This window comes from Rhinoraja longicauda, chromosome 35, assembly GCF_053455715.1.
Source record: "Rhinoraja longicauda isolate Sanriku21f chromosome 35, sRhiLon1.1, whole genome shotgun sequence".
In the NCBI taxonomy this organism is placed as follows: Eukaryota; Metazoa; Chordata; class Chondrichthyes; order Rajiformes; family Arhynchobatidae; genus Rhinoraja; species Rhinoraja longicauda.
The window spans coordinates 6,508,170-6,520,843 of NC_135987.1; positions in this window are offsets into that span (position 1 = coordinate 6,508,170).

Consider the following 12,674-nt stretch of genomic DNA (forward strand, 5'->3'; position numbering starts at 1 on the left):
GAATCGTCGTCCGTAGAAGTATGTGTGGAACTTCTTGATGCCGAAGACTATGGCTAGACCCTCCTTATCCAGCTACGAGTAGTTGCGTTCGGCGTTATTCAGACTGCGTGAAGCGTAGCCTATTGGTATTTCTGTGCCATCTTCCATGACGTGTGACAGCACTGCCCCTACTCCCTAAGGGCTGGTGTCGCAGGAGAGAACGAGCGGCTTGTTGCTGTCGTAGCGCGTCAGAACTTTTGACGATTTCAGGCTCTGCTAAGCTTGTGCGAACGCCTTCCGCTGAGCTGGTCCCCAGTGCCATCGAACCGTTTTGTGCAGCAGTTGATGAAGTGGTTCGAGCATAGTTGAGAGATTAGGCAGAAATTTGCCGTAATGGTTCAGCATCCCAAGGAACACCTTCAGTTCCCTGACGTTCTTCGGTTGAGCCAGCTCATCGATGGCTTTGACTTGTTCATCCACTGGCTGCAGCCCTTCAGTGCTCACCTTATGGCCCAGGTATTGGACTTCATTAATGAGAAAGGTGCATTTTTCCCATTTCATTCGTAGGCCTGCATCTTGGAGCCTGCGGAGGACTTGTTCGAGGTTGTCGAGGTGTTTTTCCTCGGAACTACCTGTGACGAGCAGATCGCCCAGATACACAGCAACTCCAGAAATCCCCGCCAGAAGATTGTCCATCGTACACTGAAATACAGCCGGTGCTGTTGAAATGCCAAACGGCATTCTGGTGTATTGGAATAAACCGCGATGGGTATTTATCGTCACCAGTTCACGGCATCTGGACGACAAAACCAACTGCTGGTAAGTGTGCGACAGGTCAAGTTTGATGAACTGCTTTCCCTTCACCAGTTTCGTAAACAGCTCATCAATCCAAGGTATCGGATACGTATCAGATCGAGCTGCTTTATTCACCGTTAACCTGTAGTCTCCGCAGATTCTCATGCTACCGTCTGCCTTGTCAATGGAGACAATCGGCGCCGCCCATTTCTAGTGTTGAACGGGTTCTATGATTTTCTCTTCCTGTAGGCGATCTAATTCGCGATGAACGTGATCGCTGTTGTGATATTGCTGGGACTACTTTGTGTATCCAAGGACTACTTTGTATGCCTGTGTATATAAGTGATTGGTGTGATTAGGCGGTCACTCTGGATCCAGGCGGCCTTGGAATAAACAGCCTGGAGTTAAGCTCCACCATGATAACATCTTAAACATGTGTACTCGTGGTCCTTACAACAAGTACCAGACCACGAAGTACAACATGGTGGCAGCGGCTTGGTGTTTCGCCTAGGGAGGGAATGAAGCATGCCCGAGCAGAAAAGGTTAAAAAGAAGAAAAAAAAAGAAGAAAAAAAAGCCCTGAAGGGAAACAAAACAAAAGAAAAGTTTCCAGCTCGGTACGGGACGTTTGGAGTGCATCCCGACAGGGCCAGTGTGAGTTGGTATACTTACCTGCTCAGTAGTCGGCGCCGAGTTGCCGACGTGACGCTGCAAGCTGCTGGGGGAGGTGCGTGTAGGCCCACGTCGCGCCCTAGCACCTGTGTAGGCCCGAGATTGGGAGCCTGCGACTGCTTCGCGGGGGAGAGACCGACACACACGGAGATGTGCGGTGACCGGAAAGACCGGGAGACCCGACACCCACGGAGGTGTGCGGCGACCGGAGGGGGTCGGCGACCGGAGGGACCGACCACCCGCGGAGGTGTGGCGGCCGGTAAGGCCGAGGCACTAAATACTCACCCAGGCGCGTCGACCGTAGAGTCGGGACGGCCCTGGGCCCGAGGCAGCGGCAGCGCGTTCGAATTGCGCGGCAGCTGCCAGGAGCACCTGTGGGCGGGGCCGGGGAGTACCTGTGGGCGGGGCCGGGGAGCACCTGTGGGCGGGGCCAGAGCGCACTGCAGCGGAGGCGCGATCGCACCGCGATTACAGCAGTGCCAGCCCAGCAGTGCCAGCCCAGCAGTGCCAACCCAGCAGTGCCAGCCCAGCAGTGCCAACCCAGCAGTGCCAGCCCAGCAGTGCCAACCCAGCAGTGCCAGCCCAGCAGTGGGAGCCCAGCAGTGCCAACCCAGCAGTGCCAACCCAGCAGTGGGAGCCCAGCAGTGGGAGCCCAGCAGTGCCAACCCAGCAGTGGGAGCCCAGCAGTGGGAGGCAAATCATGGTGGTGGAGCATCTAGAGCCTACACTACTTTTGATCTACACAGCACGTCTTCTTGAGGGGAAGATATGGAACAAAATGAATATTTTGTGTTTAATGACCTGTGTAGTGATCTGTGTAATGAAAGCTTAATGTATTATATTTGATGCTTTTGTATAAATGTATATATCTGTGGAGTGACCACCCGGAGTGAGTGACCACCCGGAGATGAGTGACCACCCGGCAATGAGTGAAATTCCGCAGAGGAGTGACCACCATGATGGCGAAAAAAAAGCAATTGTGTTTAATTGTGTTTAGTTGTGTTATTGTTTTTTTTTGCAAAAAGCAATGGTGTTTTGGTTTTGTTTGTTAAATATATTTTAGCCCTCGAATGGTAAAGAAAACAATTTTATATAAGACAAGGGGGATGTTGTAATATATAAGACAAGGGGGATGTTGTGATATTGCTGGGACTACTTTGTGTATCCAAGGACTACTTTGTATGCCTGTGTATATAAGTGATTGGTGTGATTAGGCGGTCACTCAGGATCCAGGCGGCCTTGGAATAAACAGCCTGGAGTTAAGCTCCACCATGATAACTCGTGGTCCTTCCAGAGTCACAACAAAGGTACAACAAGTACCGGACCACGAAGTACAACAATCGCGACGGGCTTCGACGCCCTTGAGCGTCCCGAGTTGCGCTTTGAAGAGGTCACCGTATTTGGAGAGGAGGCTCTGCAGGCGGTCGTTCACGTTGACCTGGTTCACCTCCTGCCAGTTGAGTCGCAGAACTTCCATCCACTCACGGCCAAGTAGGCTTGGTCCCGACCCCCCTTCATTACCAGCAGCTTGAGCGTCGCTGTTTGCTGGTTGTGAGAGACGGGCACCGAACATTCTCCCAACAATTCCACTTTCTCTCCAGTGTAAGTACGGAGAACCACGGTGCTATCACGAAGGCGTAACCTTTCACCTTTTTGCCACTGGTCCTTCCAAGTCCCTTCACTAATAAGCGTAACTCCAGCTCCGGTGTCGATTTGCATGGGGATAGTCTTTCCCCCCACACACATGTCCACAGTGAAAGGAGTAACTTTCTTCTTCTCACTTTTAGTATGATAAAGACCATACACTTCACCTTCCTCGGTCAGTTGGTGGCTTTTTGCCGTTTTTCCGGCTGACTGCTTTTTCTGCTCTTTTTTCCTTCCACTCTGAGCATTTTTCCCACTCAACTTGCACACCCGTGAGAAATGCCTTTTTTTTTACCGCAGTTGAAACAATCCACCTGTTTCGTTGGACAGTCGTTCAGGTCAGCGTGGGGAGAGCCATCACAGCGATAACACGAAGATCCTCTTATGGTTCCCCGCTTGGGATGACCACTGTGAGGCCCCCTTGATTTTGCGATTTTATTTAATGCTTCGCTGAGCTTTTGTTTCCCGTCACGGAGATCAGCCGTGTTGCGGTCTGCCGTCTCCATAGCGGTGGCGATACCGAGTGCCTTGTCGAAATCCAGCGTGGCTTCCGACAATAATCGACGCTGAATGCGGTCATCATCAATCCCACACACCAAACGATCACGTAACATTTCATTGAGATTCGAACCATAAGCACAATGTTCAGCGAGGTGACGTAACTCGCCCACATAATCAGCGACTGACTCACCCGGTTGACGATGACGAGAGTTGAATTTGTAACGCTGGACGATGACCGGCGGTTTCGGGACTTTGTGATTCGTGACTGTTGACACAATCTCCGAATATTTGACTTTCTGTGGAGCAAGTAAACTCGAGATGAGTCTGTACGTTGGTCCTCCACACACGGAAAGCAAGATGGCCCACTTATTTCCCGCATCTGTAATGTCGTTGGCTAGGAAGTAATGTTCAATGCGCTCGGCGTACTGCACCCAGTCGCCATGTGCAACATCAAATTCCCATATTGAGCCAAAAGTAGCCATGGTAGCCACAACAGCAAGTTACCAGGCGAAACGTCAAAACAAGTTTATCCTCGTCACCAATTAATGATACGTTCTACTCAGTATCATTCTCAAAAGCACGCATTACGTTGGAGACCAAAACAGGACACGTCTGGACACAAGATCGCCATTTTAACTCTCTGTGTGTATTTTCGCAATGCGCAGGGCAGCTTTACCATATTGTTGCATGTATACATCACATAGCAGCTTTACCATATTGTTGCATGTATACATCACAATGCTTGACTAATCTTCTGGAATTTGTTTGAGGATATAACAAGTAGAATAGATAAGGGAGAGCCAGTGGATGTGGTGTATCTAGACTTTGAAAAAGCCTTTGACAAGGTCCCACACAAGAGATTAGTGCGCAAAATTAGAGCACGGTATTGGGGGTAGGGTATTGACATGGGTAGAGAACTGGTTGGCAGACAGGAAGCAAAGAGTAGGAATTAACGGGTCCTTTTCAGAATGGCTGGCAGTGACTAGTGGGGTGCCACAAAGCTCGGTGCTGGGAACCCAGTTATTTACATTATATATTAACGATTTAGACGAGGGAGTTAAATGTAACATCACCAAGTTTGCGGATGGCACAAAGCTGGGTGGCAGTGTGAGCTGTGAGGAGGATGCTATGAGGCTGCAGGGTGACTTGGATAGGTTGGGTGAGTGGGCAGATACATGGCAGATGCAGTATAATGTGGATAAATGTGAGGTTATCCACTTTGGTGGCAAGAACAGGAAGGCAGATTATTATCTGAATGGTGTCAGATTAGGAAAAGGGGAGGTGCAACAAGACCTGGGTGTGCTTGTACATCAGTCACTGAAAGTAAGCATGCAGGTACAGCAGGCAGTGAAGGCAGCTAATGGCATGTTGACCTTCATTGCAAGAGGATTTGAGTTTAGGAACAATGAGGTCCTTCTGCAGTTGTTCAGGGCCTTGGTGAGACCGTACCTGGAGTACCATGTGTAATTTTGGTCTCCTAATTTGAGGAATGACATTATTGCTATTGAGGGAGTGCAGCGTAGGTTCACCAGGTTAATTCCCGGGATGGCGGGACTGACATATGATGAAAGAATGGGTCGACTGGGCTTGTATTCACTGGAATTTAGAAGGATGAGAGGGGATCTTTTCGAAACATATAACATTCTTAAAGGATTGGACAGACTAGATGCAGGAAACATGTTCCCAATGTTGGGGGAGTCCAGAACCAGGGGTCACAGTTTAAGAATAAGGAGTAGGCCATTTAAGACTGTGATGAGGAAAAATGTATTCACCCAGAGAGTTGTGAAACTGTGGAATTCTCTGCTACCGAAGGCAGTGGAGGGCAATTCAGTGTATGTTTTCAAGAGAGAGTTAGACTTAGCTCTCAGGGCTAAAGGAATCAAGGGATATGGAGAAAAAACAGGAACGGGGTACTGATTTTAGATGATCAGCCATGATCATATTGAATGGCGGTGCTGGTTTGAAGGGCTGAATGGCCTACTCCTGCACCTATTTTTCTATGATGCTATGTGCAAGCTGTCCAAGCGAAATGTGATTCATGTGCATTGTATTGTACTGGTGTCACATAATGGCTACCAGACAGAAGTGACCATTCGGCCCGTCATGAGCACCTGTTCCATGCAGACCCACAATCCGCATTGCCACGGTCTCACTGCCTTCTTGCCTCAGGAGGTATCTGTATCGTTCAGTCTCCTCTTGCTCTCCATCCTCTCCACCAGGGCTGCCTCCTGCACCCATGCAGAACTCAAGGACTTTATTAACGTCACCACCAACTTCCACCCTGCCCTCAAATTCACCTGGACTATCTCAGACACTTCCCAACACTATCTCGATCTCACCATCTCCATCACAGGAGATAGACTAATTAAAAGTCCGAAGAAGGGTTCCGACCTGAAACGTCACCTATTCCTTTTCTCTTGGGATGCTGCCTAACCCGCTGGGTTACTCCAGCACTTTGTGATTATGATTTGTGTGTGTGAAACTGTTCGAAGATTTTCATTGTACCTGTAGCTCACCGGACCTGTGCATCGGACAATTAACTCACCAACTTGAACTCCCACGATTTATTTTAGGAGAATCCAGTGGGTGGCACTGTTGCCTTGCTTCCTTACAGCACCAGAGACCCAGGTTAGATCCCGACTACGGGGGTTGTCTATGCAGAGTTTGCACGGTCTTCCTGTAATCATATGAGCTTCCTCTGGTGCTCCGATTTCCTCCTGCATTCCAGGTTTGTACGTTCATTGGCTTCTGTAAAATTGTCCCTAGTGGCTTGTACGTTCATTAGGCTTGTATACACTGGAATTTAGAAGGATGAGGGGGGATCTTATTGAAACATATAAGATAATTAGGGGATTGGACACATTAGAGGCAGGAAACATGTTCCCAATGTCAATAGTCAATAGTCAATAGTCGTTTATTTGTCACATACACATAAATGTGTAGTAAAATGAAACATTACCCGCAGTTGAACAATAAGACCAATAAGATTAATCAATAAAAATGCAATAACACATACAATCACAACTAACACCAAACAAAAAGAAACATCCATCACAGTGAGTCTCCTCCAGTCCCTCCTCACTGTGATGGAAGGCCAGAATGTCTTTTTCTCTTCCCTGCCGTCTTGTCCCGCGGTCAGGCTGTTGGAGTTGCCACGTCGGGGCGGTCGGGGCTCCCGATATTGAAGCCCCCGCTGGGCGGTGAAAAAAAATCCCACGGCCTATTTCAGGCCGCGCCGGTGGTGAAAGGTCCGCGGGGGGGCCGACCCAAGCCCCGCGATTCGGGGCGGGCGAACACGTTGCCTCTGCCGGAGCTCCCGATGTCAGCCCCCATCCAGGGGCCTGCGGGCTTCCGACGTCCACGCGGCCCGCGCCGGAGCCTCCGGAGACGAGTCGCAGCCGCTCCCGCAGCATTCACAGGCAGCCAGCGCCGCAGGTGGTGAGTCCGGACCGCGGGCTCTGCGAACCAGAGACCCAGGTGGTCCCAGGTGCATGGCCGGTGGTAGGCCGCAAAGGGAACGGAGACACGGCACAGAACAAAGGTCGCGTCTCCATTCTGGAGAGAGAATGTTACAGTTACAGTTCCCGTTCACTCCCACCCCAAAACATAACATACAACACTACATCATATTAAAACTACAATTCAGACAAAAACAACAAAAAACACAAAAGACAGACGGACTGCAGGCAAGCCGCAGCTGGGGGAGTCCAGAACAAGGGGCCACAGTTTAAGAATAAGGGGTAGGCCATTTAGAACGGAGATGAGGAAGAACTTTTTCAGTCAGAGAGTGGTGAAGGTGTGGAATTCTCTGCCTCAGAAGGCAGTGGAGGCCAGTTCGTTGGATGCTTTCAAGAGAGAGCTGGATAGAGCTCTTAAGGATAGCGGAGTGAGGGGGTATGGGGAGAAGGCAGGAACGGGGTACTGATTGAGAGTGATCAGCCATGATCGCATTGAATGGCGGTGCTGGCTCGAAGGGCTGAATGGCCTACTCCTGCACCTATTGTCTATTGTCTATTGTGTAGGATAGAACTAGTGAATGGGTGATCACAGGTCGGCATGGACTCGAGGGGCTGAAGGGCCTGTTTCCATGCTCCAGCTCTAAGCTTAACTACCCTTTCCCTTGCAGTTGAAACTCTAAGCCTTGGTATTGCTCCCCACAGTTTTTTACCACTTCAAACCTCTTCTGCTTGACCTTGAATCTTCCACCCCCCTTCCATCCTAAACTGGCCCCTTCTGCCCTCTAGGATATAATTTAATCTCAACCATCTCTTTCCTCTCCAAATTCCATTCGGCCCTTCGAGCCAGCACCGCCATTCAATATGATCATGGCTGATCATCTAAAATCAGTACCCCGTTCCTGCTTTTCCCTGTTTTTCCAGTCAACGTCCACCTGAATCATCGTTAACTTTCCTCGGGGGAGATGGACAAATTCACAGCATTCCTAGATGTTTATTTGTCAACATTTTGGGATCAGGAATTGGAATGTGTGGAGGATGGGACAAGGGCTTTATTATTTTATTCACAAAATGCTGGAGTAACTCAGCAGGTCAGGCAGCATCTCGGGAGAGAAGGAATGGGTGACTTTTCGGGTCGAGACCCTTCTTCAGACTTTATTATTATTATCAGGCTTTATTATTATGGGTTGAGGTGCATTGGCCAGCAAAAGGACACCAGAATCCACCTAAAAGAACGTACTACAGGAGGTGTGAAATAAAATCAGAAAAGATAGCGTAGACCATCAGAACGTTTACCCGGCATGGGGGGGGACGACCGTGAAGACAATGGAGGACCCGTATTGGGGGGACCGATGTGAGGGACGGAGGGGGAACAAAGGGGGACCCAGTGTGGGGGGGGGGGGGGGGGGGGAGACTCTAGTTTTAGAATCCTCTGCCCCGGGGATAAGCCTGTGTTTGTTTGTTTGTTTGTTTGTTCCGGTTAAGGCGCTGTGCACACGGCAGCCAGCCACCAGACGCTTGTCTTTTTCTTTTTTATTCACTTTTAATTTAACTTTAATTTCAGGTTTTCGTGTACCTTGTTGTGGGTTAGGACTGTGGGCAGATCAATTTCCCCTCGGAGATGAATAAAGTTCTATCGTATCGCATCGAAGGGTTAGAAGGCATAACGTTAAGGTGAGAGAGGTAAAGTTTAAAGAAGTGTGGAGCAGTATCTTCGACACAGAGAGTGGTGGGTACCTGGAATGTTGCCAGGAGTGGTGGTGGAGGTAGAACCAATAGAGACATTTATGAGGCTTTTAAATAGGCACATGGATATGCATGGAATGGAGGGATGTGGATTGTGTGCAGGTAGATGAGATTAGTTTAACTTGGCACTATGTTCAGCACACACGTTGTGGGCAGAAGGACATGTTCCTGTGCTGTGTTGTTCTATGTTCGATGTTTTGTCTTAAAATCTGTAATTGCTCAACAGAGTTATTGTTTCATGCTAGAAGCGTTCATCAGAGTTACAACATATTCCTGTTGCAACAACTTTTAAACAAAGGTGGAAAGTGGTGGGAGGTTGTGGTGCGGAGAGAGAAACAGCTTACAGCCCAGCGGTATGAACATTGACTTCTCTTAACTTCCGATAGTTCCTCTGTCCCTCTCTTTCCCCTCACCCTTCCCAGTTCTCCCACTGTCTTCCTGTCTCCCACTACATCCTATCTTTGTCCTGCCCCCTCCCCAGACATCAGTCTTGACCCGAAACGTCACCCATTCCTCTCTCCTGAGATGCTGCCTGACTCGCTGAGTTACTCCAGCATTTTGTGTCTACCCTCTGCACAATGGGCACTGGAAACTTCGAATGAAGATTGGAAATGTTGGAAGTACTCAGCAGGCAGTAAGCATCGATTAATAAAAACAAAGATAACATCTCATGCTACAGTGGCACAGCTGGTAGAGCTGCCGCTGATGTCTGTGAGGAATGTGTCCATTCTTTGTGTCACTGCATGAGCTTTTTGTTGGATGCTCCAATTTCCCAAAGACCCGTGGATCAGTAGGTTGTTTGGCCCCTGCAAATTGTTCGCAGCGTGCAGATGACTGGTGGAAATTGAGGAGAACATGTGATCATTTAGAAATATGTGAGGTTGGTGTAAATGGTGCTTGTGTGGGAAGGAACTGCAGATGCTGGTTTAAACCGAAGATAGACACAAAAAGCTGGAGTAACTCAGCGGGACAGGCAGCATCTCTGGAGAGAAGGAATGGGGTGGCGTTTTAGGCCGAGACCCTTCTTCAGACTTCAGACGAATGGCGCTTGATGGTTTTTGCAGACTCAGTGGGCTGAAGGGCCTGTTTCTGTGCAGGGTATCTCTATTTCAAAATCAGTTGACTTTGGAAAGCTGCTCTGTACTATCTGCATCTGTATACAATACAATACAATACAATATAATACAATATATCTTTATTGTCATTGTACAGGGGTACAACGAGTTTGGGAATGCGCCTCCCATACGATGCAATAAATTAATTAGCTGATCAATATAAATTTATACAACCCAGTGAAACAAATTAGAAACAGTTTAAAACAGTGTAAAGTTCAAGTAGGTCTGTGCCGGTTCACTGTGCGATGTGAGGATCGCACTGTTGGATGCTCCAATTTCCCAAAGACCTATGGATCGGTAGGTTGTTTGGCCCCTGCAAATTGTTCGCAGCGTGCAGATGACTGGTGGAATTTGAGGAGAACATGTGATAATTTAGAAATATGTGAGGTTGGTATAAATGGTGGTTGTGTGGGAAGGTGCTTGTCTGCACCAGCATCTACCTACATTAATGATCTGGATGTCAACGTACAGGGCATGATCAGCAAGTTTGCAGATGACACAAAGTTAGGGGGGTGGTGAATAGCGAGGAAGGGATCTGCAAGCTGCAGGAAGATATAGATGAGATGGTCAGATGGGCGGAGCAGTGGCAGATGGAATTTAATCCTGAAAAGTGCGAGGTGATGCACTTTGGCAGAAATAACTTGGAGAGGGAGTACACCATTAATGGAAGGACCCTAGGGAAGACAGGGGTACAGAGGGACCTTGGAGTACAGGTACACAAGTCCTTGAAGGCAGCAGGACAGGTGGACAGGGTGGTCAAAAAGGCATATGGGTTACTGGCCTTCATTAGCCGGGGCATCGAATATAAAAGTAGGGGGGTAATGATGGAATTGTACAGAACACTGGTGAGGCCGCAGCTGGAGTATTGTGTACAGTTCTGGTCACCACATTATAGAAAGGATGTGATAGCTTTGGAGAGGGTGCAGAGGAGATTCACCAGGATGCTGCCAGGGATGAAGGGCCTCGGCTATGAGGAGAGACTGAGCAGACTGGGGTTGTTTTCCCTGGAGCAGAGAAGGCTGAGAGGGGACATGATCGAGGTGTATTTTGTACTTAATATAATTGTATTTATTTGTTTTTGCATTTATTGCATATATGTTTTTACGCACCGTCAGGATTGGCTATTTTTTAATTTCGTTGTACTCGTTGCAATGACAATAAATGAATATTATATTATTATTATTATTATTATTATGAGGGGCATAGATAAGGTAGATGGCGGGGAACTTCTTCCACTGGTGGAAGGTTCAACAATGAGGGGACATAGATACAGGGTAAGGGGAGGGAGGTTTCAGGGGGATGTGAGAAAGAACTTTTTCACCCAGAGGGTGGTTGGAGTCTGGAACTCACTGCCTGGGGTGGTGGTGGAGGCGGGAACACTCACAACGTTTAAGAGGCATTTGGATGGGCACTTGAAATGCTACAACATTCAGGGCTACGGTCCAAATGCGGGAAAATGGGATTAAAATTAGACTGTGTTTGGTAACGGGCGGCGCGGACACGATGGGCCGAAGGGCCTCTTTCTGTGCTGTAGGACTCTATGACTCTATGACCTCTGCCCCCTCTGTCTACGGGCATTTTTTGCTGGTTAAGACTCTTTTGCAGTCCAGTCACGGCCCCATCTCCCGTCACCGACCTCATGGACCATTGCCGGCCTTCCACCCTCTCTGGATCTATTTACTAGCTACATTTCACCAATGGAAATGGATGAGCCCAGGGGCACATAAATCCCACATGTCTCCACATGGTGGTGCTGTTTCCCTCTGTACGCGCCAACTGTTTGGTTTTGAGGGCAAGGCATTTATTGTTACGTCCACTAGATGGAGATTGGTCTTTAGCTCTTCTCGCTGGATCACATGGGTGACAGCAAGTGGCCAGAGATGGAACATTTAAGGGAATAAAAGGAAATGCTAATAAATTCAAGATAGACACAAAAAGCTGAGTAACTCAACGGGACATGCAGCATCTCTGGAGTGAAGGAATGGGTGACGTTTCGGGACCTTCTCTCCAGAGATGCTGCCTGTCCCGCTGAGTTCCTCCAGCTTTTTGTGTCTATCTTTGGTTTAAACCAGCATCTGCAGTTCCATCCTCCACACTGTTGGTGAACTTAGCGGGCCAGACAGCACCTGTGGAAGAAAATGGAAAGATGAACTGTAGACACGAGGAATTGTGGACACACTGGATGCTGGAATCTTGACCAAAACACAAAGTGCTGGAGTAACTCAGTGGCTCAGACAGCATCTGCGGAAAGAATGGGCAGGCGATGTTTCAGGTCGGGATCCTTCATTCTGATTGTAGCAGGGGGCAGAAAGCTGGAGAAGGGGGCAGGACAAAGCCTGGCAAGTGACAGGTGGATAAAGGTGAGGGAGGCTTTGACCGGCAGAGGGTGGACAATGGCTGGAGGTGAAAAGGAGACAAAAAAAGCATTAGATAAGCCATGAGAGGAGTGAAGTGGCAAGGCAGAGGGAGGGATATTGGTGGAAGAGGATGGGGGGGGGGGGGGGGGGGAAGAGGGACGAGATAGTGGGGAAAATGTGTGCGCACCAGTTGGGAGCACAGGAACGAGAGAAGGGGGAAGGGAACTATTACTTAACATTGGAGAATTCAATGTTCATACCATTGAGTTGAGAGCCACCCAAACAGAATATGGGGTGGTGTTCCTCTAGTTTGAGTGAAGACTCACTCCAGCCAGTGACCCCGAAGCAAAGTAGAATAACAGCACCGTATATTAGGTTTAGGAAGCTTACAACCCAATGGTGTGAACATTG